At 37.1% G+C, this 25,060-nt stretch overlaps 1 pseudogene; it reads left to right on the forward strand.

The window, feature by feature from the left end:
- The first annotated feature begins 18,313 nt into the window (after positions 1-18,313).
- Positions 18,314-18,790, forward strand: LOC121490159 (annotated as a pseudogene).
- Positions 18,791-25,060: the final 6,270 nt, after the last annotated feature.

The raw sequence follows: 25,060 nt of genomic DNA on the forward strand, positions 1-25,060 counted from the left end.
AAGGAGCCGAGAATATACAATGGTCAAAAGACAGTCTCTTGGGCAGCCTGGGTGGCTCAGTGGTTTAGCACCACCTTCAGCCCAGGGCCTGGTCCTGGAGACCCGGATCAAGTCCCATATCAGGCTCCCTGTGTGGAGCCTGTTTCTCCCTCTGCCTGTGTCTCCGCCTCTCTGTCTGTCTCTCATGAATAAATAAATAAAATCTTTAAAAAAGATAGTCTCTTCATCAAATTGTCCTGGGAAAACTGGAGAACTACATATAAAAGGATGAAGCTGGACCATTTTCTTAACACCATATGCAAAAAGAAATTCAAAGTGTAGTATAGATCTAAATGTGAGGCCTGAAACCAAAAAACAAACAAACACATAGGCAGCATTTAAAAAAATGTGTTTATTTATTTGAGAGAGAGAGAGAGAGTGAGAACATGAGTGAGAGGGGGCAAGGGGCAGTCGGAGAATCTTTAAGTAGACTCCTTGCTGAGTCTGGAGTCCAATGCAGGGCTCAATCTCATGATCAATGAGATCATGATCTGAGCCAAAACAAGAGTCAGAAGCTCAACAGACTGAGCCACCCAGGCACCCCTAAAATTTTTTAAATAAATAAAATAAAATGGTGCTTCTTTCATGACTTAAAAAAATAAAGGCCATTAGATCAGATGATCACCAGGAACTCCTCTACCTCTCAAATACTGTTATTCAATAAGTTGATATATAAATTTGATTCCATGAACTCCCAGGACTACTATTTGACTTTCAGGCCTAACTGCTTATAGAAACATCAGTATCAAAGGAAGTTTTTGCATGTTTTGCTTGTCTAAAGTCAAATGCTGCTCAAACCATCTTAACTACTACTAGAAGCTGATACACCCCTCAATTCCCCAGCCCCTTACCAGCATCACTCAGAGAGTAATTTTGAAACTCATCTGCCTATCTGTCCTGCATCTAGCTGCTATGAGATTCAGTCATCAGGAGACATTACTTAGAATTTTGTATTGCTGCCATATTCAGATCTGCCGACCAACAACTGACCAAAGAGGAGAGATCATGTAGCAGAACACATCCTTCACATAATCAAATGTCTCCCTGCTGATGCAATTATACCATTTCTACTTGGCTTTGACCTTTGCCTCTATCATTCCCATCCTAAGATCTGAAAGCAAAACAAAACTGACATAGACATTGCTCTAGTATGTTGTGAAATAGTTCTACACAGTTCTAAGCCTAGCTCATTTCTCCTTTAGCAATGTAGTATAGTAATTACACCTAGAAATCTATTGAGAGATAAAGAAAAAGGAAGTGATGGGGGGACAAAATCCTAGAGGGGTTACTAATTAATTGTTACATGTTTCTCAAATGTCTCTTAAGATTTTTGAAAAACTTATGTCCCTAACCAGATTTATAAGACAATCTAAAAAGAAAGTAATTCCTAAAAGACCATTCATCTTTGATTATGTGGATAGAATGGAAAACTCTAACATATTTTCTTTTCTAACCTGGGGAAGGTGGGAGGGTATCCATCGAATACTGAAAAATACTTCTGTTCCTCAAGCAGTGGTGGAGAGAATTCAGTAGACTCCTTGAAAAGAGTAGTGGAATGACAAAGACTTGAGATGAATTTCTTGTTAAAACATCAGAATTCAGTATAATGTGAGTACACATTAGATATAATACAGAACATATGATCTTAAAGAATGAGTGTTGAAGCTATGATTTGTGAGGGAAATTCAAGTGGTCTGGAAGATACCTGAAGGTTTTGTTGTTGTTGTTGTTGTTGTTGTTGTTGTTTTGTTTTTGTTTTTGTTTTTGTTTTTTTTTTTACCTGAAGGTTTTATTGGAAATTTTTGCTTGAATTCTGCTGAAGAGAAAAAAAAAATTCAAATGGAGTCTGTCGGGTCAGCATTTCTGGCCACCTTTTGCCTGATTATCAGCTCTAAGTAGGCAGTCTGTAGGGAAGCATGCACCCTGAGGTCTGTCTTGCTGATGCTTATCCTCCCCTACAACTCTCTCTCAGTGACCCTTTGTCCTTTATCCAGAAATGAGAATGGCAGACCAAGCTTTACAGAATTATTGGTAATAAGTTGGATGATGCTTTAGGCAGACTTCTAGGATGACCCCCAGTGAACTCTGCTTCCTCATAGTGAGTGTAGGCTAGACCTGGTAACTTTCTCGTAACAAATATAGTACAACAAAAGTGCCAAAAGTGATTTCTGAGATTTGGCTGTAAAAGACTGTGACCTCCATTTGTGTATATTCTCTCTGGTTCTTCTCACTTGCTCTGATGAAGAAAGCCACCATGTTGTGAGCTGCCCTGTGGGAAAGCCCACATGGCCAGGACCTGAGAGTGGACCTCCAGGCAAAAGCCAAGCTTTAATTCCACTGTAATAAGCCATGTGAATTAGCATGAAGGATCCTCCTCCCCACTTGATCCTTGAGATGACTACTGCCCCGTGTAACCTTGATCACAGCCTGTGGGAGTCCCTGAACATAGAACCCATCTAAGCTGTGTTGGAGTCCCAACCCACAGAAACTAGGGGAAAATAAATGTTGTTTTAAGCCACTAGGTTTTGGGGTAATTTGCTCCTTGTGTGGACCTTGCTTTAAGTGATTAATGAGCTTCTTTCAATTATTTTGTAAATCTGTTTTTAGTAGTTGAAATAGGCATGATACAATACTTATGTGTGAAAGATGCTTTTTTCCAGACATCCACAGGGCATTTCCTAAAAAGAGTATGAAAGAAGTATTTGGCTTCAGTTCCCACCTTCACCACTGTGGTGTAAGGGGAAATATATATTTTCCAGAAATCTGTTTCAGATTCTGAAAGATCTGAAAATAGTATCTGGCAAACAGTATATAATCCTAGAACCTTTGGAATTTCCTGAGTGTTAAATAAGGAGTGATAGAAGCTTCTTTTACTATTTACAACAAGCACCGTTCAATCATACCAGAGTTTATGCATATAATGAGGTGACTCTTGTCAGGGTCTCCATATATATTCAGGAGGGGGCTGGTCATCAGAAAAACCCAAGAACTAAAAGTGTCCCATAAGCTCAAGGAGACATAAAAGGAAATGAGAGAGAGATAGATTCAGATAGTCTTGTGTTGGGCATGAGGAAGTCCCCAGGATTACATTCTATGGACTGATGTTGAGAAACCAATATGAAGAGCTCCATCATGGTGTGTGTACCACAGAGATATAGTAACACAGGACCATATGCTTCATTCACAAATCAAGCCTTATCTATAATCTCTTTGACACCACCCTACACCTATAAGATGTAGCCTCAGAGATGGGGTTGGAGGTAATGAGATGAGTAGGGCTTTGAAATAATTGAGATTTACTTTCTAACCTTGGTAACAGAGCTCTGTAAATGTAAATTAGGTTATGTAAAAATAAAGTTGCATTTCTTTATTTGGTGAATGAGATTTTATACCCATTGTACAAGTATTATATTCTATAGAAAGCATTGCCCTTCATAAATTATATCTGCCCAGATTTACCCTGAGGCAGCAATAAGATATTGAGAAAAGAGCATGCATGAGCTTTGGCATCTGTCAGACCTGGATTTGAGTTGTAGCTTTATAATTTACTGTGCATGTGAGCTTATGAAATTTGCTAAATATTCCCTTGACTATTTTCTATGTATAAAATGTGGGCAATAATACCCATATCGTGGAATTTGCTGCAGGATATCATGAAATGAGACAAATGGAAGTCTTTAGATCACATCTATTCACTTTCCAGTCGTTAGAAAATAACTGGGTCTTGACATCACAAGGCCAGAATTTCTAGATGTGGTTCTGAAAGTTCCTGCCTTGTCCAGAGTCAGGGGGAATAGAACACCCTGAAAGAATGACATAATGGCTGGTCATCAGAGCTTTGCAGTCTTCTTAACAGCATTCTGGTTCTCCCTCAGGCTCTACCATTTCATCATCCAAGGGGACAGCTTTCTAATCAGACTTATATTCTCATCAATTCTTATAATAAAACCTAATAACTTAAAGATTCTATTATCTTAATTCCTTTGACTCTGAAAAATGACTAATTAACTGAATGAGTAACTTATTTAAAACAATTTAGGCATTAAATAATTTTCTTGGTTCAACATTTTCAAATTGCTTAGCACATGGCAGGCGCTGCATTCACCACAGAGGATGAAAACATGCATTGAACAAAGCCCTTTTCTCAAAGAGCTCACAATATAATACAAGAGACAGGCATAAAATAGTCAGTTAGATAAACATGTGATTAGTAAAATAAGGGAAGAGTGTGGGATCTCTGGGTGACTCAGTGGTTTAGCGCCTGCCTTTGGCCCAGGGTGTGATCCTGGAGTCCCAGGATCAAATCCCACATCGGGCTCCTTGCACGGAGCCTGCTTCTCCCTCTGCTTCTTCCTCTTCTTCTCGCTCTCTGTGTGTCTCTCATGAATAAATAAATAAAATCTTTTTTAAAAAATAAGGAAGAGTGTTCAAGGTGCTAGGGACTTGGCACAAACATTAGGTGGCAGAGTGAGAATAAAACTAATTATTGAAACTAACATAATTTCCATACAACCTTTAACAATGGGGGTTGTTGAATCCATTTCAGAGATGGGAAAACTGAAAGTCAAAGACATTTCTAAATGCAGTGGTCGAGACAAGAGTGAGGCTGGGGAAAAGCAGCCAGCCAGGCCAACCTAATACAAAGCCCATGCTTTACCCACTGTGCTTACACCACTTAGTAACTGCTTCCAGGAAGAGGACCAGAAAGAACCTTGCTATCCAGCTCTCCCTCACCTCAAGCATTTCCTCTGCAGTGACTTCTACATTTGCCACCAGATAATTCCTAAATGGTCCATTAAGAGCCACCAAACAAGGACACTATATTTTTTTTTTAAATTTCCCCCCCATTATGCGTATTGGTATTATTTTGTATTTATGCCTTTCTTTCCCAACTATATTAAACCTGACACATTTACTGTACATTTTTATTCCTTCTCTAGATCTGGTTGGGACAGAGAGTTTTCTCTAATTAGTTTATATATTAGAGTTTATGTTTCATTCTGGAACTGCCTGGAGACTCATTGGTGTTATAGGTGCAAGATAAATGTTAGTCATTATCATGATAAAACCTCAATAAACATTTAAGCAATGCAAAGTTATAATTTGGGGAGTTTATGGAGGAATCTGAAATAATTCAAATCATGAAAGATTCTATTACAAGAAGCAGCTAGGCTGATTTCAGGAACACACAGTGCTTTGTTCATTTTTACCCTGGCTCTCCTGCCAAAACACTATATTTTGACAGGCAAAAGCAATTAAAGTCACTGTTTTGGAACTTTGTTCATCTTCCTCACCACTCCTCCTTCTCATCCTCTCTTTCCATCCAATCTGTCATTAGCACACACATGCACTGGCCTTGAGGTGGCCTCGGCATTGCTAAAGAAAGAGAAAAAGATTTTCTGGGAAAGAGGGAGACCTATTGTGGAATGTGAAGGGCTTTGCACCAGGACTCAAGGGCCCTAGAGGCTGCCTGTGCTTTCTGGTACTTGAAAGTGAGAGTAGCAGCAACTACCGCAAGCACCAGTGCGCATCTGCTTGTAACGGCCAAGATCAACAGAAAAGTAGAAAGCCAACCATTGGTAAAAGGAGGAGGCCTAAGGAAATGCTGAAAAAGACTACCTGTGGCCCTTGACAAATGGTGAAAGCCTGGGTGAAAGCAAACTGAAAGGAAACTTTCAAAGGCTGTATCAGAGCTTTTGTTCATGTGCATGGAGTAATATGTTGCATGCACATACAGAAAGATGTTTCTATAGCAAGAACCCTGTAACACCAAAGTGAGTGTTGCAGTGGAGAAGTGTTTCACCTGGTTTAGCACATTTGACTACCAGAATCTGGACTCTATAAGTAGGCTCTGACAAGTCGAAGGAACTAGCTATACATTTAATATCTAGAGAGATCTTGCTTTAAAGTTATTCTCCAGTTATATTAAACATCCAAAATTTAAATGTACCGCATGGTTAATTTTTTACATACATACACACCTGTACACATACCTCCCTTGTAAAACTATACCCTCCCATTACATGTTCCATGTTCCTCTAATTTTTCCTCTTGAAGGGGATTCTTTACCAGTTGATTTTATGAAGTTGATTAAATATTTTGAGAAGTGAATAACCCCACATTCTGCAATGGTAATATAGAAAGGAATAACATAATGTGAATGTAATCCTGTGTATATGTGTGTTTATGTGTATGCATTCACTTTCCAGATCCTTCTCACCAGGAAACCAAGAGCCATTGCACCAGGCTTGCCACAGGAATGGGCCTGACAGTCTGAACAGTCTGAAGCTCTACTGTGGGTCTCTCCTTTTGTCCATTTCTTACTGCTTGTACCAGGGGTGAATTTCTTGTATCAGGCCTCTGCAAACAAGCTCTATGCACTTGTCCAATCTAACTCTTTTTCATTTGATTCATTAAGGAAGGACTTACTTTCTTCCAACATAACCACTGACATACTAGTAGTGGCATGGAATGTTGTAGTTCTCTAATCCATACCAGAATGGTCAAGTTCTCTCTGCATTCCCCGTGGCATCCCATTCTTTCTGTAGAGTCAACTTTCTCAGCACCTTCCATGGTGATAAGTGGCATTTTAAACCTCTTTTTAAGGTATTATCACTTCCTGCTTGGATTCTCCATTTTCAGAGTGCTGGGAAAGACTCTGTGTGAAACTATTAAACATCCTTCTGGCAGCAACAGCTTCAGTTGCAATAAGGCGATTATTGGATGTCAATACCTTGTGTGTTTATAAGATGATGGTTACTATAAAGCTTGTAACTAGAGTTTTGTATTTCATAGTTAGTGCACCATTTTTATTTTTTTTTATGATTTTATTTATTTATGCATGAGAGACAGAGAGAGAGAGAAGCAGAGACATAGGGAGAGGGAGAAGCAGGTTCCATGCAGGGAGCCCGACATGGGACTCGATCCTGGGTCTCCAGGATCCCACCCCGGGCTGAAGGCAGGTGCTAAACCACTGAGCCACTGGGGCTGCCCAGTGTTCCATTTTTAGATTTTAATAATTATCCTGTGAGAAAGGTATTCTTCCTAGCTTTATCAAATGCGTGAGGAGTAGGAAGAAAGTTAATCAATTCTGCCAACATGGGGCAGACCTGGGATTTGAATTTCAGGATTCTAATCCCAAATCTTATTCATGTTTTTTTTAAATATAAATATACTATATTGTCTCCTGCTAGAATAAATAATGATGGGTTAAGGAGCATAGAGTGAGCAGAGGACCCAGGAGAGTGGGCATCAAGACAGTTAAGTGAAGAAGTGGCTCATAAAGAAATGGAAATGGTGCAAATATCAAGGCATTTATAGATATTTTTTTAAAGAGAGTGTGTACATAAGTGAGTGTGAGCAGGGGGGAGGAAGCAGAGGAAAAGAGAGAGAGAGAGAGAGAGAGAGAGAGAGAGAGAGAGAGAGAGAATTACACAGGCTCTATGCTCAGCACAGAGCCCAAAGCATTGCCTTATCCCACAACTCTGAGATCATGACCTGAACCAAAATCAAGAGTCAGAGGCTCAGCTGACTGAGCCACCCAGGCGTCCCTCAAGGCATTTATAGATTTCTAAGTGAGCTGACAACTATATCCCAATGTACGGCTATCAGACTAAAATGGTGCAAAAAGTGTGCTGGGCAAAGAAACCAAAGACCATGAATGAGTATATCCATCATACCAGAACACTCCATTCCTCACTGCAGCAATTGCTTATTACTTTCCCCCTAGCTCATCTACTCCCAAAACCAAAAATGCTGTTATCTCTATATTTCTTTAAACATTGTAAAAATAATAAAAAATAAAATTCAAGCAGAAAGCCCCTCAAACTATATCCAAGTCCTCAGGCATCTATTCATTTTGTGATTGTCTACTTCTTTGTATGATTTCATGTATGGAATGGGGGCACTTGAAAAGCCTACAAGTTACACAGATTTAGGGTGGGCCTGTTGATGATGGGAAGGAAGAGCAGCAGAAATGTATGCTGTTTCCGGGTGAACCATGTGAGAGGCAAGGGTAAGAACATGGGAATGTATATTAAAAATATATAAAGCAGCATACCAACATAAATAGAAGATTATTTTGTAATTCTATTGCAATGAGCTCTCCAGCAGATTCTCAGCTCCGTAACACAAGAGCTAATTAATTATTGTATTTACAATGCCTTACACAATATTTGGCATACTTTAGGCTCTCCATTAATATCTTTCACATGACTAATGGAGGTTTTTCCTTGGTACAAAGTATGCCATTTTGGAACTGGAGGCATCTTAAAGACTGTCTCATACAACTGCTTGTACAGTTATAGAAAATTGGTCTCACAGAGGCTACATGATTTACCAATACCTTCCAACGATATTAAAAGCAAACAAACTATAAAATTTGGCTTGAAAGATGGATTAGGTATTCATCAACAAGTATTTGAGGAACTTAGAGTTAATAAGTGACACTCAAAAAAGCACCTCCTTTAATTTTGAATTGATAAAATTCAAAATGAACAAATCAGAATGTTTAACCTGATTTATCAGATCAAAATCTAGGGAGTTTGAATTGAAGGAGGCTCACAAGGAATGACTCTGCTGATGAAAAATAAGGATGGGGAAGAAGAGAAATTATTTTATACTATTCTGCACAAGAAGACCATGTAACACAATTAATTTATTAAATTGTAGATTATTAGAAATAAGTTTAGACAATCAGTAGATATGGAAAGGAATAATTTGGGGCAGTTGTGACTGGGTGTGCTACTGAGCTATACAGACTTTGTTATAACTTCCAAGACATACTTCATATATTATATACCTATTTTATCTCTCCCTGATATATACATATGGGCTATGTGTGGTTAGTCAGATTATTAAATATCTAAACCTTAGAGTCTTTCTATGAAAACTGGAGGATATAATGATTATTAGTTAGGAATGAGTGAGATAACCCATGTGATTCACCTTATGTCCTGAGCACTCACTCTAGGTAGGTAACATTGTAAAGAATAAGCAACAAGCAGGACATCTGGATGGCTCAGTCTCTTAAGCATCTGACTCTTGGTTTCAGCTCAGGTCATGATGTCAGGGTTCTGAAATCAAACTCTGCATTGGGCTCTGGGGTCAGCACAGAGTCTCCTTGTCCCTCTCCCTCTGCTCCTCCCCCACTTCTTTCTCACTCTTTTGAGTAAATAAAGTTAAAAATATTTTTAAAAATTAAAAAGAATATACTATATCTGAATTTAAATTAAAAAAGAAAAGAAAAAAGAAAAAGAATAAAGCAGTAAGTAACACCCCAGAGGGAAGATTGAACAAGGACTCTGGTACCCTACAATCTCAGTGCCTATGCCCATTCTTCTTTCCGATATGGCTGTAGGGGCAAGCTTTCAGATCTTTGAACTTTCATCTTTCATGAAAAAAAGTGTAGGTATGATAATGACTACACCCAGTTTCTTTGCAAGAATTGAGAAATATACATAGAAGAAACCAGCACTTAATTATCCCTTTGTGTATCTTTGGTTCCTTCGTCACCTCATTTGTGCTTCTTCTTGATCCTAGTAGCCACTGTCCCCTCCACCCCCCATATCTGCTTTTCCTGGTTGATTGCAACCCATGGCTTATTCCCAAATAACCTGCCTCTTAGGATATCAGTCAAACTCTTCAAACATATGGACTAAAAAGATTCTAAAGTGTTATTCCTCCCTTAAGGTATGCATTTTAATGGCAATCCTTGAAAACTTAAAAGCCTTAAAAACCAAAAGAAATCAATGTTTAATGGTGGAATTTGAAGCATTATGACAGGGGAGAAGGAGCTGAAAGGGATTTTAGATTTCACTGAGTGCAACCAATTCATCTTATGGATGAGAAAACTGAGAGAGAGGGAAATGACAGGTGTCACCTGACAGCCCCCAGCCCATAACTCGGGCAGAAACTCAGACTATGAGGCTCATCATAAGCTGCTCTGCCTCAAGTGCCATGTGCTGCTGAGCAGCAACTACCTTACCACTACAGTAAACATCTCCTGCCCTTCCTACCCACCACTCATATTCACAATAGCTGGATCAGCCTCCTGGCCCCCAGACACCAGGAGTAGTACTCTTTTCTGGGCATCTCACCCTAAAGAACATTAATACTTTGCACCTAGAGTGGTGAGGAAAATGGTCAATGCCTTACTTGGAGAGTACTCACTAATTGACTGCTGTTAGACAGTGATGCATTATTCAGGAAATTTTCTGTTACAGGAAGGGATGGATTGGCATTCTATTCACTCTATACCACACAGAAGCAATAGCCAAGCCTTAAAAACATAAATGAGAAAAATAGAATATAAAAGTTGGTCATTCCTCTATCTTGTTTTTCTCTACCCCAAACTAGCTATATAAAGGTCAGGGAAAAGAAGATTTTCACTTCAAGTATATGCCTTATGTCTGAGTCAGAAACTTGGACTTTAGTTTCTAATGGATAGAAGGAATGTTAAAACTGCCAAGCACCCCCCAGGCAAATGAATTTTCTTGGGCCACTAGAGAAAATCATTGAATATACACACTACAAGGTGACCTATAAAATTGTGCAGCTTAACCAAACTTGAATCTGTTCAGCTCACTCAGATTGACCTCCAGCTTGGACCCTGGATTGCCCCTACTTGTTACTATAGGTCCTGAGGGACATCAGTTTGATCTTTACCTAAGAAAGGGAAACCAATTGTCCTGGAAGGACCATTTCCAAACAAAGGAAGGTTGGAGAGGCAAAGCAATTAGCTGAGAGAATAAATTATTTAAGTCCAGGAATGGAGGATGGGACAGGGAGTTAGAATCAGGAAAAGTAGGGAGATCATATTTTAGAGACATCAAGGGAGAAAAAAGTAAAAATGATGAGAAGAAACTGCAATAAAATCATCAAAGGAAGATCAGAGAGGAGGCAAGTGAGGAGCATAAAATAAAAAGAATTTGCATAAAAAGGGATTAAAAAGAATTGAAAAAAATTACAAATTAAAAGATCTAATAAAGATTACTGGAAAATAAATGAACATGCAATAAGAAGGGTTCTGCATGGAACAATAAATACATTACAGTACTGCGAGGGGAAAACATCATAGAGAAACCTCGGAGCGAAGAAAATAAGAGAGGAACAATAATTTAAAGTTCAGCCCACAGAGGAACCAAGAAGATGAAGATAAAAAGGATAAAGGAGGCGAGTAAGTGACAGATATTAATACAATACACAGAAGGCATGAGAGAACCATTCAAAGCAGGAAAGAACCAGGGTAGGTGACAGGCACAGGCATGACAGGAAATGCATGCTGCACATAGGCAGAGCTTCTTTTTTCAAAAAAAAAAAAAAATCTGAGAAAGCATTCAATATTGCTTAGATAGCATTGACAGGATGATAAAGGTATTTTCAAATTTGTAATTAAGAGTTTATTCATGCATAAAAGCAGCTATTGCAATATTAGAAAAGTAAAGTCAGGGACCTTTTTATCTTTGTAAATATCTAGAAAGCCAACTCTGTCTACATGCACAATTTAACCATTATCTACCTCCCTGAAGGAAGTACCCTGGGATTTTGTATTCAAATATCAAGGGAAAATGGTTTTCATTTTTTTCTTCATTCATCTGACATGACTTTCAGGACACTTGGAAGAACAGGACTGGCTTCTAAGTATAAGGCTGTCAACAGCATGGGGATTTTCTTGCACTGTACACTTCCTCCGACTTCAAGACCCACGCAACATTCTAAAGTAGAAAAAGAATTGCCTCTGCCACAATGTCCAGGTGTCCCTGTCTCAAGTTGCTAAGTGTCAGCTACTCTTCCTTCTGGCATCCATTATTTTGGACATACCTGTATCAGTGCAGCCTTCATATGTATCAAAACTGCAGGCTGTTGCTTTGAGACAGAAGACTTCTCTCTCTCACCTAAACCATGTGTGGGGGGCTTTCTTCATTCCATTCCTTGGATAAGCCCAACATTATATTTCAAGAATCATCCAGATTTGAAGCCTCAAAGAATGTTAGAATAGAAGGAGACTGGAGGTATCAAAGAAGCCATACTCTTATTTCACAGATGGAGAAGTCAAGGTCAACAGTGATGATATGACTATCTTTATCCAAAGGTGTCTCTAATATATCAGAACCCTTTCTACAGGTGGTTTATAAGGAACACATTGAAAACATGTTATTATATTTAGATGGATTGTGTAAAAAATAATCTCTCTAAACCTTCATAGGAAAGTAAAGAAATTAACATCAAAAATGAAGTGCTGTGAAGTACTTAGGTACATGAGAAAGGTCAAACACATTTTATTGCATTAGGTCCAGGGGCTCCCAGTCTTCCTTGATTCTCAGTGCCCTTAATGTCTCACTAATTTTTTATGGCACTCTTGGGCAAAAAAAAAAAAAAAAAATCCTAAAAAGTAACAAAAAAATTAAAAACAAAAACACCTAGATGTTCAGTTTATTTAGAAGGAAAAAAGACAGGTTCAAACAACCTAGCACTTATTCCTTAACAACTTATTAGCTGTCTGCAAAAGTAATACACATGAAATGAATGACAAAAAGATATACTTATTTCATTCTTAACTCCAGTACTAATGGGATGTGTGCCCATGTTGGCCACTGCACAAAATCTCAGACTTGGAATCAGATTGCATATTGCCATCCTCATTCTTTTTCATGCCAGTTTTCACACCATATTTGATTTTTATCATACCTGCCAAAACAAAGGATATATGATATATGCCTTTGAATGGAAAGTAGCATGATTTTTGGGTTGAAACTATGAACTACCTCTAGCTAATAAACAGTGTCTAGTAAATGTCAACTATTATTATTTTTACTTTGAACATTTAAAATATCCCATTATGCTACTGTAAGCTCACTGTGGTGTCTTTGTGCCACTTTTGCACTGGGTTTGGGATCCACAGCTCAAGGTCCTTGCTTTGATCTTACAGTATTATTTATTTTTATTAATGATGACAAAGGGAAAGAGTTTAAACCCTGAAAATGAAATCAAACCAGCTACCTTCTCTATTATACTGTATGATGAACAGAAATCTTCTTGTCTCTATATTTTCAGTTAACAGTTTCCTAACCAGCCTGCAGGGCTATCTTCAGGTCTGGAGTCAATCTAGATCTGGACCAAAACTCTAAAGTCATCTAATTAGATACAAACCATTGAATGCATATTCAAAATTTGTTTTCAGGGATCCCTGGGTGGCGCAGCGGTTTGGCGCCTGCCTTTGGCCCAGGGCGTGATCCTGGAGACCCGGGATCGAATCCCACATCAGGCTCCCGGTGCATGGAGCCTGCTTCTCCCTCCGCCTGTGTCTCTGCCTCTCTCTCTCTCTCTGTGACTATCATAAATAAATAAAAAATTAAAAAAAAATCAAAATTTGTTTTCATTGCTTTGATGAATTTCCAAAGCAGAAGGCAAGAAAGCATATTCTATAAAATATGAAGAACAACTTCAACTAAATTCCTAATAATCTAATCTATCTTCATAATAGTAGTATAGCATCACAGTAATTTCCCTTCTAATACCTGCTTTGATCCTCACAACACCATATGAGGTGGGCAAAGGCATCATCAGTACTTCTATTTGACCTACTGTGGCTTTATAATAAAGGTAGTAAGTAATCAATGCAAAAATTGATAAATCAGAAGGCTTTATTGCATACCTACCCTATATCATTACCATTATTCCCGAAAATGCAGGATTCAAGAGAAGTATGAAACATGCTTCCTCTCCCAAAGAAGATTTTATACTCACTGTTGTGAAAGAAGGTACACACATATAAAACAATTAACATATTATTATAGGAGACAATAGCAGACAATTGTGTTACTGGAACAATTAAAGAATGGATCAACATGTAATAACTGGCAGCTGTGCAGGGCTGACAATAAATACAAAGTGAGTTAAGCCAGAGAGAGATTGATGTGGCTGCAGTCATCCAAGAAGCTTTACACTCAGTGGGAAGGTCACTGGTTGAGAATCTCAAGGACAATCCAAGTCCACTTATCTAATTTGTATCTGGAATAACTGGAAGGACTGAAAATATTAAGAACACCCATTTTCAGTTTCAGTTTTGTTGTTGTTGTTAATAGTCAACTGGTAGCAAAGTTGGTGGTTACATATTACTCTTCACATGGCAATCAAGAGATTCTAACTGCAAGTAGACTCAAATAGATGAATCTTTTTCTGTGATTTACTAGAAGTATATTCAGAGTTTAACACAATTAAAATGAGGGCAGGTTTTTATTTTGTTTTGTTTTGTTTTTAACTAGAGAAAATAGACAAATAATGAGAGAAAGGTGGATAAAAGAGAAATCCTGGAATCAGAATCAGAATTTATGCCAGCCAGATTTAGGAGGAATATCGCATCTCAAAAGTCGGCAATAAGTAAGGTACAGAAAACAATCAACTAAGTCAAAGACACTTTTGGACATGATTTGTATTACACTCTACCTGAGAGAGTAGACAGCATGTAATGAAGAAGCAAGGGAACAGATTCTGGATCCCTCCCCAGAGGCCTGATGGTTTGAGTGGGAATATAAGGTCTCCAATCCCACCATTAGATGAACAACGCAGTCATTGAAAAAAAAAAAAAAGTTACCTTCTCATCAATTACTGTAAAATAATCAACTATCTCTTCCTCACCTCTTACATGTCATAGTTCAAAAGTATGTGTGCCCACTTACATCTTCTTATTCTACACTATCATCCTTGGCCATATCATCCACTCCTACATCCTCAGCTACCATCTAAAATTTAAATGCTACATGAGATACATGCCAACCTTTACTCTTAACCCAATTCAGTGGGGACTGAATATTGCGCATCTCTCTCTGGTAACTCAGTCTCAGTATGCATACATTTGAAACTACTGCTTTCCTCTGTCTGACTGTATGTATCTGTGTATCTCCAGTTTTGTGAATGGGGCATGATCTGCCCAGCCTCCCCATCAGAAGCCTTGGAGTCATTTCTGATTCTTCTCTCCTGCTTATGGCCACATCCAATCATTCTCCTACCACTTCTCCTTTTCTTTTTCTGCCTTCCATCTTCCTTCCTTCCTTCTTTCTTCCTTCCTTCCTTCCTTCCTTCCTTCCTTCCTTCCTTCCTTCCTCCGCCCTCCCTCCCTCTCTTTATTTTTAAGTTTATTGATCTGCACCAAACTGTACATATGTAATGTATATAATTTGACAAGGTTGAACATATGCATACACCCATAAGACCATCGCCACAATCAAGATAATGTACATATCAATCACCTCCAGAAGCTTTCTTGTGGTCATTTGTTTGTTTATTTCTTTATAGTGAAATATTTAACCTGACATTTGCCCTTTTGACAAACATAAGTGCATGATACAGTATTGTTGACAATAGGTTTTATGGATTATGACATATCTCTAGAACGAATTCATCTGGTACAGCAAACTATATACCAATTGAACAATGACTCCCCATTTCCCCCACCTCAAATGGTTATTGCAATAATTAAATGTGATTATCTATACCAAATGTAATGGAAAGAGGCTAGTATATATTATACCTTAAATAAGTGTTACCTAGAATTGGCATTACTCATTATACAGGAAGAGATGATTGGGAGAATAACCTGTGGTGGGACCAGCTAGCCTTAAAAAGGTCACAACTCAAGCAATAATCAAATAAGGAAATTATATGGAAAGTTTTTTGATAAACATGATTTTTAAAAATATGATGGAAATAAGGTTATATACTAAAATGGCATGGAAAAGACAAAGCACCACATGAATTCATAGTTTTAGCTAAATTCAACACAAAGGAGTCCTAAAAAAGTCATTTTATAAAGGAAAATATAAAAGAAAGACCTTTAGCTTGGTATTGATTACACAATGACAGTGGATAAAAGTTATAAAGACAAATTATCAACTCATCCTTAAGTTACAAAGAAAATGAACTTTAAGTTAAATGAATACGTGAATGAATGGATAGATAGAATAGAATACATATTGATAAAAGGGAATTAGAGTCTTAGAGAGATATAAAATGGTTTTAATGAGAACACCTTTTGTTCTAAATGAGCTCAAAGTACTGAGATCACTGATATATAAGCAAAGAACTCTGAGAATGCATAAAGATGTGTAATGCAATTTTCAAGAAGTGGAAGAGGTGAATTTATTTAAATTGCTAAAAATGAGTTTGATATCCATTCTGGTCCACAGTTCAGAACTAGCTAGTAAAAGAGTATTTTGTGGGCATTTAGGAAAGGAAGTAGGGATCTAATGAGACAATAGATAGTATCTTTAAAAGAAAATTATCTAGGACAAGGGAAGGGAGAGACTTGGTTTACTATGACGATTATGTTCACTTTAGGCAACACTTTTTTAGAGTGATAATTTGGAGGCCAATTAAAATAGATAGGAATAACAGGGAGGTTCAAAGAAACACTTATGAGAAGGAATAGTTGGACAAAATTATAGCAAAATTATGTGCAATTTCTAAGGATTGTTATTTTATTGTTATTTTTTAAAACACATTTCTATATAATATTAAATATTAGAACTAAATATTTATGGAATAAGCATTAACTATTCCTTCCCTTTTTTAAATGTTTTTTTTTTCTGTTTTTAACACCTTTATGCACATGTAATTTGTATACCATGTAATTCACCCATATAAATAAAGGGAGAAAATATTTGCAAATCATGTCTGATAAGGGGTTAATATCTAAAATATAAAGAAGTCACACAACTCAAAGGTTAAAAAAAATCCAATAAAAAATGTGCAAAGGATCTGAACAGATCTTTCTTCAAAGAAGACATATAAGTGGCCAACAGGCATATGGAAAAGTGCTCAACATCACTACTCATCAAGTAAATGCAAATCAAAAGCACAATGAGATCATACCTGACACCTGTTAGAATGGTAAATTGTCAATTTCTCCTCTCATTTCTATAAGGCTTTGGGGTCATGTATATTGATGCTTTGTTATTAGGTGCATACCTAATTGTAATTGTTCTATCTTTCTGGTGGATGAATCCTTTTATCACTAACTTTCCCTCCAATTCTAGTTACATTCTTTTTTGAAGCCTTTGTGTCATGTTAGTATAGCTACTCCATTTCTCTCTGGCTACTATCTGCATGATATAATTTTTCTAGGCTTTTACACTTAATCTACTTTTATCTTCGAATCTAAAGTGTGACTCTTCTAGACAGCATGTAATTGGATTTTGATTTTTGTTGTTGTTTTAATCCAATCAGACAAACTCAGATTTTTGACTGGATTTTGTTTAATCCATTCACACTTAATATTATTTTTTATATTGTTGGATTTATGTCTGTTGTTTCAGTTTTTCTTTTGTGTATGTCTTGTGTGTCATTCGTTCCGTTCTTACTGCCTATTGTTTTCTTTTACATTAAGCAAAGATTTTCTAATATTAAATTTCTTTCATGTTTTTTCACTTTTTATAAAATTTAGGTTTTTACTGGTTACTCTACAGTTTGCCTTACACATCTTAACTAATCAGAATCAGTTTCAGTTTTCTAGTATCTTAATTTTAGTAAGACACATAAACTCCCTCTATGAGATGATTATTGTATGCATTACATCTAGTAATGTTACAAACTGAATAATACACTGTGATAATTATAACTTTACACAATTTTGTCTTTTAAACCAGCTGAGAAAAGAGCAAGTATATGTTTATGACTTTTGATACATTTTCTTTTATAACATTTCTTACAGATTCCAGTTGCTATCTCAACTTTGCTCTCGCCCACCATACCTTTCTTTACTTTTAATTATTATTTCCTTTTGTTCCTTAAACATGTTTATTACAGCTACTTTCAAGTCTTTTTTCTTAAATATAGCGTGTAGTCACTTTTCCAAGCAGTTTATGTTGCATGATTTTTGTGTGTTGTTTGTCTGTTTTTCTGGCATATGGATCATACTTCCCTGTTTCTGTGCGTATTCTCTCTCTCTCTCTCTCTCTCTCTCTCTCTCTCTCTCAACTGGACATTTTAGATAAGATATTGTAGCAACTCTGAGTACTGCTCCCCCTTCTGAGGCTTGTTATTGTTACTTGCTTGTTCATATCTCTAGTACTAGTTACTTTAGTTACATCTATTTCTCTCAATGTTAAACTTCTGATACTGTTCCTCAAGGAGGCATAGCTTTGGATATGTCCCAGAGCTTCCAGATAGAAGCATATCCTGGACAATCCTTGTTTTTAGCCTTCTGAGAGCCTAAGCTAAAAACCCAGACAAGGCTGCTGTGGACTGTGGGCTGCCGGGGTCAGTGAAGGATCTCAAGATGGCTGGGCTAAAACTTGCTCTAAAAACCATTGACTGGGTAGCTTTTGGGGAGATCATACCCCAAAACCAGAAAGCATTGCCAACTCTCTGAAATCCTGGAATGAGATGCTTACCTCCAGGTTGGCTACTCTTACTGAGAAACCACCTACTATCGACTGGGCTTACTACAAGGCCAATGTGGCAAAGGCTGGCTTGGTAGATGACTCCGACAAGAAGTTTAATGCCCTGAAGGTTCCTGTGCCAGAGGATAAATCCACTGTCCAGGTGGATGCTGAGGAAAAAGAAGATGTGAAAAGCTGAGTTTTTGCCCCTCTCAAAGGCCAGGATTGAAGAATATGAAAAAGAGCTGGAGAAGATGAAGAACATAATTCCATTTGATCAGCTGACCATTGAGGACCTGAATGAAGTCTTCCCAGAAACCAAATTAGACAAGAAGTATCCACATTGGCCTCACAAGCCAATTGAAAATTTATAAACTTGAGTTGAGGAGAAAGCCTCGGCCCTCATATTATAAATGTTGGACATTAAAAATAATGATACAGCAAAAAAAAAAAAAAAACAGACAAGCCCACTTAGACTTCTCACTTACTCACCTGAGAGTTAAAAAATGAGTTTTGTTTAAGCCACCATATTTGTGATTATTATGTGTTAATAGAAAATTGATAGGGTTAACCAGTCTCCAGTATTATCCTATTCTAATCTATTCTCTGAGGAATCTTTCTAAAAGGGAAATCATATGGTCATTCTTCCTTGCTTCCCAGCAACTTTAGAAGAAAATTTGAATTTAGCATAACATCCAAAGCCTCAGCAAATACATCACCTTGCTCAAATCGAATGGTGAATTTGCACCCTTTTACTAAGCTAGGCTGCCTTCCATCTCCATGTGATGGTACAAAACACTCTGGTCCCTGCATGAATTTAAAATGAAATGTGAACTCTTTACTTTCATCAGTTAGCATCTACAGTCTGCTCTTCCCCTCTACTTCCTGAGTTTATCTAGTATCATTTTCCTCTTGCTTATTACACTCCAGATGCACATGTTTTCTTCATGTAGCCTTTGGATTTCCTCTTCCCTTGATTGAAATGCTTTTTCCAGGTCATTGCATGGCTGGATAGTTCCTTGTCATTCAGATATTACCTTAAATGGCACATCTTCAGAGATGCCCTCCATGAATGCTTCATCTAAAAGAGCCCTGAGGTCACTCTCACATCATCCCATTTTACTTTAATCATACCACATAACTACTGATATATTTTCTTGATTATTTTATTTGCTTCTTTCCACTCCCCCACCAACATATAAACACACACACACACACATGCTAAAATACTGGCTCTATTAAAACAAATACCTAGATCATCTTATTTAACTACATCCTTACTTTCTAGAAAAAATCACATAGTGGGCACTCAATGTTTGAATGAAATTAACCATGATTGTCATCACTGTGGGTAGAAGATCTCTAAGAATGGTTTAACAGTGCCCAACCTGCTCAACCATACACAGGAGGCATCCACTGAGGGGTAAAGCACAAAAAAACACAACCCTGTTTTATGACTATGATTTAATCTTCATAAGAGAGTTATAGTGCTATTGGAGTCAGTAAGATGTTTTTACCTGAACCAATTTCTCCCAGTGCTCAAGATTATATGATGTATTGCCTTAGCAAAAGCCTTGATCACTCTCATATTAGAACTGTGGCAAGTATTTTATCTGCAGAAAGTCAGGGTGGGGATAGTGGCTGATTTATTCAGTAGGATAATATAATTACACTAATTATTGTCTTATAATAAATTAGCAGTAATCAAATTCTGTAATGAAGATGGTCAGTACTTTTGGCCTGGGAACCAGAAAGCTGAAATTCATTGAGTAACCTATAAAATAGATATATTAAGGAGTATATTTTTCTAAAAGCCTACCCGACTAATGCTGGCATAGGGTTCTTTATTAAAGCCAATATGAATCATTCGACTCATGCAAGGTGAACTCTAAAACAAACTCTAAAACAAGTTACATTCTAATAGTCATAGATACCAATTACCAAGAAAATTGGTATTTGAAAAAAGAGTCAGTGTATTTGAAAGAAGATATTTAGTGGCTTACGAGTTTGAGATTCATTGGCATAAGAGTGAAAGGTTTTCTATGGGAAATACTTTGGTGACACATGTCAGCAAAAACGGAATGAACCTCAATCACTGAGTGACATTTTCTAAAGGAAGTCATCTCTAGATCTGATATTAAACAATCATCGCTGCCTGCACAGTTTCATGCAAGTTGATTAAAACTCACAAGCTTTAATTTTGACTTTTGTAACACAGAGACAAAATAATAATAATAGCAATGGCCTTCCCATCTCACACAATAGTTTGGGGCTCAAAATACTAGATGATCTAATATTGTAAGTTGCAATACATTATTAAAAGTAAGTGTTGCATTTTACGCAGTGATGCTATGCAGATTTGCTAGGGATTGAGTACCCAAACTCAGAGTAATACTTAAATTTTGTTTTCACGGCATCAATTGTGGTGAAAATCCAATAAAAATTAAATAGAATATAAGATATATTAATATTACATATGTACCTACTGGTTTTCTCCTTTATAACCCAGGGGCACTGAGGCACTGGGATCAGAAGCCAGTGTAAATTTCTATAGATAGGTTAACATAGCAGATCACAAGGTTGTAAACCTTCATCCCCCCATGTTCAAACTTCAGAAGTACCGTATAACTAAAGAATTTCTCCTTGCTCCTGAATGGGTCTCTTGCCATAAGGTTATATCTGTCCTATGGCCTTGTGCTTTTCATCTCTGCATTCCCTCTCCATGTGGCATTTCTGTCACTGCTTCTAAGTCCCTAAAGGCCTAAGCAGCAGCAGTCACAGCTGGCAGGAGTGATTTCTATAAAGCATTACAGGGTGAAAGGTGCTTCATCCACCTACAATGCTATCATTAGCAGCCATCTCAGCAAAATCAGAGTTAAGCCTCCTTCTAGTGTGTCACCAGCTGCAAACTGCTGATATTTTTTTGATATGGATTTCTTGATTGTTAAACTAGAATAAAATGTATATTGCTTTGATAAAAAATGCATGTGGAAAAGCTTCTTATTTGAAGGATTAAAAGTAAAATCTGGTTTTGTTCTAATTTCCTTCTGTTCTATTTGAACAGCAGGAGTACAGACTTACTTTTACTATCCTTCTGCTCAGAGCAATGGGATTTTGATATTAAACAAAAGAAGGGATTTACTTCAAATATCCAGGCATAGGCCAAGGAACCAGAGCTATGAGTCAGTGACGTGAAAATTGGACTTTGTTACATGAGATGCAGCTCTACAAATTTTTTCCTTAATTGACTCAGTGACTGCACAAAAGTTCATTTACTGTAATCAATATTACTTTACATTGTGCCTCAATCAAAAACTACTTTCCACGGTCAATAGCAATTAGACAGATGGAGAGAAATGGCAGCATCAATGGTGATGAAACTCAAGATTTATACCTGCCACTCTTCTTTAAAAAAAAAAAAAAAAAATATATATATATATATATATATATATATATATATATATATATATATCAGAGAAACAGCTAATTGCATTATATTGAATCTGCTATCTTGCCAGAAGGACTTAGAATGAATCCAAAATCCCACAGGTCAGGAAGCCAAGATGAAAAATATCTCTAAAACTTTATCTCTGATATTGTCTTAAGTTAACCAAGATCTAATAAACAACAGGTAAAACACTGAAGCAGAAGAGCCAGGAAGGACAGAAGTAGAATATAAATTGGTATCTTGTAGATATTTCCAAATAAATAAAATAAATTCACTGGAAAAGGAATTTATAGGGAGTTGGATCTGGTTTTCATAAAGAACTATGGTTGGTGATTATTAGAAAGATAATGGAGATAAAAGAAATCATAGCAAGAAGCACGCTAAACAGAAGTGATGAGAAATGAGTGAGCACCTATAAAGAATTTGATGGTTTGTCTGAACAAACATAGGGAAGTATTTACCTTCTGCTGTCATATGCCAACCTGACTATACTTATGCACATAACACCTCAAACATCTGCTGCTTTGCAATAGGTTTCCTGATTTTTCTCTTTGGTCCTTTTTAAAAAATCTCTATTGGATGGTTTAAACCAATAGTTTCAGGACAATATGGTAGTGACACAGAAAGTTTACTAAGTGTTGTTAGAATCAAAATGGGACAAGTTAAGTCAAACTAGAAATAGGACTGGCATTGGAAGTCAGGGAAGCAGTAGTAATGGCACCTTTGAGCTGTAGCAGAAGGAGATGGAGACTGAGAACCAGGCCTCAACAGCACAATAAAAGTAGCCAAGTTTGATCAAAGAAAATAAGAAAACAAAACTAAGGGATCAATTCTAAGCTACAAACATGTTGGTTAATAATGTAGCAATGTCCTGGATCTGGTAATCTAGATGAAGTTTACAGGATAGCATCCTTATAACCCAAGTCACTGCAAAGCATCTAGCCTTGGGGAGTATAAAATATAAAAAAAGACATACTTAACCATCGCAGCTTCCCAATTTTTCTGGAGATTTCTTTCCATAAAAATAGTAGTTCCTCCAGAAAAGAAAGGGAGGCAGGGAGGGAGGGAGAGAGGAAGGATAAAAAAAAAAGAATCTGGAAATGCTCTCCTTTTTCAAGAAGTTTTGGAGCTGTCTGCAAATGCTTATAAATACTCATGAACATAATCTCCCTTCATATTGCTCAAGTGACCCTCAACTTTCTTTGACCATCTGTCTTCTAGCTTCTAATCTTGTCAACCATCTCCATGAGAAGAATCTATTGAAAATGCAGTGAAGGGCCACCTGGGTGACTCAGTCAGTTAAGCATACAACTCTTGATTTTGGCTCAGACCATGATCCCAGGGACCTGGGATCTAGCCTTGCATCTGGCTCCACATTCAGCATGTAGTCTGCTTGAGATTCTGTCTCTCTTTCTCCCTCTGCCCTTCACCCTGCACTCACTCTCCCTCTCTTTCTCTCCCTAGAATAAATAAAATGTTTTTAAAAATAAAGAAAATGCAAAATAATCTCATTCTACTACCTCAACCCTTTTAATAACTTCCCATTTTTCTCTGAATACATTTAAAACTTCTAATGGCCTGGGAGGACCTGCAAGATATGCTCCCCTCACCTCTATAGCTTTATCTCCTGCTCCTCCCTTGAGCTTTCAGTTCCTAATACAATAAGCACTTTATCCAAGGGCTTAACATCTCTACTCCCTTCTGCTGAATATTTTCCCCAGTGCCTGTGAGACTAATTTTTCTTACCAGATGATTTGCTGGTGTTTGTCCTGGAGAGGGATAGAATTAGCCAGAAGCCCTGATAATCTCCCACCATACTTCCTTTATTGTATGCAAACAGCCATTTATGGGTGTTCGATCTTAATCCTTAGTGGTAATAATTCACCAATGAGCATCTGATGGGAGTTTAGGAAACCCTGAAAAGAAGAAAAGAGGGAGACAGATGGAAAAGCAACTCATATGTGTATAGTTATAAGAACGAAAATTATCAGGGATTCAGGAAGGAATAATAAACTAAAAAGAGACTATTGTCTACAATAGGAAAAACCTAAGGAAGCCATGAATATGAAATCACAAAAGTAAAGTTCCAATGGGTTTAAAAAGTCAAAGAGAAATTGCTGAACAGGATTTAAATAGCCACAGAGAGCCAGTGAACAGAAGCAGAGGAGAAAGCCCAGTGCTGCTTATATTTTGAATTGATTTTTATGACATAAGAATAGGAAAATGAGCCAGAGTCTTTTAAATCTTTTTAAAAAATTATGATTCTTAAAAAGTTGACTAGTTAGGAGATTACCATTCAAGTCAAGCTCTCATTGGTCCAAAACTGAACTGCATCAACGTTCTTCTTATATTCCAAGGGGGCAAAACAGATACTAGCACTTCAATGTGCTATTTATTCTCTGCAGCACTGTGCCTTTTATCAATGATCGTTTATCAAAAACAATGCTTTATGTACAATGCACACACATCTTGTTGAAAACAAAACAATGCTTTTACTGTTCTAGCTTCATTCAGGCATCTAGTACAAGTTTGCTGTTGTCTTAAGCTTTATTATGTCCCTACCTTCTCACTTAACAATAATACCAAGATCCAATTTATAACCACCCGGATAGTCAGGGGCATTTGTCTCTCACAAGGATATACACAAGTGTGGGAGGCACAAGTGGTTTTGTGGCGCTTGTCACAGTCCATTGGAAGTTGAAGATGAATCAACGACAAAGAGGACATTTTAAATTATTTTGATTTCAATTTACTGCTACACCCACAAGTTTCTGTAAGTAATAGGGAAAATAAATAATCATTCTGTAACGGGAAAACCACCCATCCTTTACACCAACCAAAAGGGCTGTGATAATTAATGGGGACCTTCCGTGAGGCTACATTGTGAATTTAAAACCATCACAAACAGCACTAATACTTGAATTCAAAACTGAACTCAGGTGATTTTCTTATTTGGCTTTATTTGGCTTTATTTTTCTACTGAGCCATGAAGCAAACATTGTTCATGTTTGAACAAAAGTTTTGGTATTTTGTTTCTTTTCTAATGTCTTAGTGAAACAAGATAAATGGAACAGAATTTATATAGTTCCTAAAATGATTCACTTAGAGCAGAACTAGAATAAAAAAGAATTCATAGACTAGAATAACATTTTCATTCCAGTATTTTCAATTATGCTATATAATCAGGATTTCTTTG

Source organism: Vulpes lagopus, chromosome 4, assembly GCF_018345385.1.
Source record: "Vulpes lagopus strain Blue_001 chromosome 4, ASM1834538v1, whole genome shotgun sequence".
In the NCBI taxonomy this organism is placed as follows: Eukaryota; Metazoa; Chordata; class Mammalia; order Carnivora; family Canidae; genus Vulpes; species Vulpes lagopus.